At 32.8% G+C, this 3254-nt stretch overlaps 1 protein-coding gene across 5 annotated transcripts in view; it reads left to right on the top strand.

Moving 5' to 3' along the window:
- ccser1 (coiled-coil serine-rich protein 1) overlaps positions 1 to 3254 on the top strand; it is a 119675-nt gene that overhangs the window by 73795 nt on the left and 42626 nt on the right. The gene's annotated exons all lie outside the window — the stretch shown is intronic.

Here is a 3254-nt window from a genome sequence, read left to right as displayed (position 1 = left end):
CCTAAATCACTCGTACGCACAATTTAAGAACAAATCTGTGCGTACGAACGGTTCTTGCATGAGGCCCATTGTCTCCATGTGGGCTAACATACAGTACATGTATTTGAATAGAGAAACATTTGAGTTGATAAAGTGGACTTTACCCTCTTTGTCTCACCTTTTTTTAAAGTGTTGGTAAAGATATTAAAGTAATATGTATGGGGAAAAGGATTATTTGGGAATAAACATGTGGAACATTTTAATCAGTAGAAGCAAAATAGTCCACGTAAACATTTGTCTCAATATTGTGTAAATGGCAAAATTTGTTTTGCACAATATCTGATATCATGACAAACCTTTACCATAGAATTTACCATACATTTTAGATTATAATTAATAACTGTATGTAAATATGAAACAATATATTTCATGCTACAGTAATTCAAAAATATGTAAACAAAAGGTTTTATTATTGAATGCAAAAAAATCTGTCATACAATCTAAAATTAAAGTATGAACAATTTTATTTTTTGTAAGTATGCTTCTTTTTTGTTGTTCAAAATAACAGATTTATCTGTTTCCATGGTTTCTGACATTCACAGATCACATTTAGATAAGTTTTGGTTTGGCCCTGAGGTGTGAAGTTGAGATAGAAATCTCAAAGCAAGGGCCAAGTTTACTCTATTTACTTCTTTTGTTTGTGAGGGGCTTAGAGTTGTCACAGAAAACACAATTAAAACAGAAAAATACAGATGCTTAGACAATAAAATGAAAACGTCCAGTCAAAGTACAAGTTATGATGGATTGAATATTTGTTTTTAGACTATTTTTTCTCAGTTTTTTTCTGTTTGAACCATCAGTTTATACTCACCCAGAAAATAATCTGACACTTAATTGTGTAATGATGGTATAAGACTGGCCATTTAACTGAAGCAGATTTGCTTTTTTTCTTCTTTTGCTGTATGGGCTAGCCCAGAAAATGCCTACTTTTGCTGCAAACAACTATCAGCCCATTAGCAGACATTTAATGTGTTATAACTCATTTTCATTAAATAAGTCAGACCTTTTATTAAGTGATTGATGAAGAAACCCAAACAAAAATGTTATCACCATTTACTGTCACCATTTGGAGACATCCTTGCATGTTTATCAACAGTTTCATCATTCCCAAAATTTGTTTTAGAAAGCATAAAAAACTATTTTACCCAAGCATCAACCAGCAGAGTACCCTTTTTCCCCATCTTGAAATTAAATTACTTTCTTCAGATTTATACAGAAAACAAATCTTATGTTTGTTTATTTTGTGTGATTTACTAGCAATAATTATTTTTATTTTTTAAAGTTCATTTATCTGCTCATCACTTACATAAATAATCTTTGGCAGTTGCCTTTGTAGCAATAACTAGCACATGTCACATTTTATCCATGTAGAGATTTTTTGCTCCTGCTCTTGTATAAAACAAACCCAAACATGCATTGATTCTTTCTCTTTGCCTTAGCTCTGGTGATGTTTTGCCAACATATTCATCCACTGAGTCTTTGAAAAATAATTATTTGGTCTAACACGCCTTTACTTATGTATCATTACTGCTGTGTAAAGTGTTGACGCAGATCATGTTCAGCAACATTTGTGTTACAAGAGCATTTGCAAAGAATTCTTCATGCTATCTTTCTGGAACTGGGAACCCTGAATCAATATCTATGGCATGATATGATTCTGCGTCATCAGTYCTGACCACATCTGTTCCAGTTTCAGAAGAGGGATGGACGGGCCCATCACTGAGTGTGTGACTATGTAGGTCTTCCACTCCTYTTCTTGTAAACTAGATCATTTTGTACAGCCTGGTCCTTACTGAGTAATAGTGCTGCTTCAGATAGGAATAAAAAAAGGATAGAAGATAGAGGAGAGGGTTGAGATGAACTTTTCTGCCCTACATAGAATATTTTACATTTGTTTTGTGTTGGTTGGACTTCTTATCTATCTAGCTTTTACACCTTGTTTAAATTTCCATAATAATATTTCTTTTGTTTATTTATCTTCTACTCTTCTGGAAAAAACAAAAATACAGCTACTTTTTGATTTATTTATTTATTTATTTATTTTTGCTTTCAGCCCAACCAATATCCATATATTTTGTTTTCTGTTTGATCTCTTTCCATCTTCATATTTTTTAGCCGTTCTCTAGATGTGGCCCACACCACCTTTTCCCCCATCTCATATTCATCTTTCTCCTTTGCCTGTCATTCTTATTGCTTTTAGACTCTATACTGATCTAGTGTTGTTTTTTCCCCATCTCTCTTCCACACATAGCCTGTTTTTGCACTTTTTGTAATAATTTTCTAATATTGTTTCACTTCATTTCACTCCAGCTTTTGTCTTTCTGATCATCAGAATCAACCTTTCACCTGTCTATGACTCTTTTCACATTGTGCTTTTATTACTGGTACTCTTTCAAACCTGGCTTTGTCTTCTTTGTCTCTGCTCATCATCTCACTACCTTTTGTTAATCCTCACCTCTCCTCTTATGCACCTTTTCAGGTTGGGGTTATATTTGTGTAATACAGCTGTTCTAAAGATAGACTGCCATGAAAGTCACATAAAAATCCCATGCTGAAGCATTTCTTTAAGTAGAGATCCAAAAATAGTCTTGTTGCTATAATGCAGTAAAAGAAGAACACACATGCTATTTAACATTAGTTTTAATAAGACTAACACATTACTGGCACCATTAAGATCTGATTTGCAGTCCAAAGTGTTGTTCACACTAGATTATGTAACATTGGTTTTAGCACTACAAAGCATCTTCACATTAATGTGGCTCACCTGCAGCTCAAGGACATATTAATATTCAATAAGCAAAATGGTGAAAACCTCCCAGACTGTTCTAAACAGATAATGTTTATTTCAGTAGCATAATAATGACATTTCATGGGAAAGTAAATGTAAAATTTTACATAAAAATGGGCATTTCTTTGATACCTRAAAATGGAAATGCTGGTGAAGATTCTCAGTCATTCAGGTCATGATTAGTCTTAAAATGGAATACATAATTTATTTCTCTTCTGATGTTCTGGTTTTAGTTTGCACATTTAAGATATGTTGTAACATTAACAGAAAATTACCAAATGGAACAACATTCATTAGTAGAATGTTGGTTTTGCAGAGAAGGTTACCTTGAATTTACTGTTTTGTTTTGTTTTTTGGCCAAATACTGTATGTTAACAGAAGTCTGGAGTTTGTCTTGTGCCCTTAAGTATGATATATATATATATAT

The sequence above is a fragment of the Austrofundulus limnaeus genome, unplaced genomic scaffold (genome assembly GCF_001266775.1).
Source record: "Austrofundulus limnaeus strain Quisiro unplaced genomic scaffold, Austrofundulus_limnaeus-1.0 Scaffold14, whole genome shotgun sequence".
Classification (NCBI taxonomy): Eukaryota; Metazoa; Chordata; class Actinopteri; order Cyprinodontiformes; family Rivulidae; genus Austrofundulus; species Austrofundulus limnaeus.
This window is presented reverse-complemented; position numbering and strand designations above follow the sequence as displayed.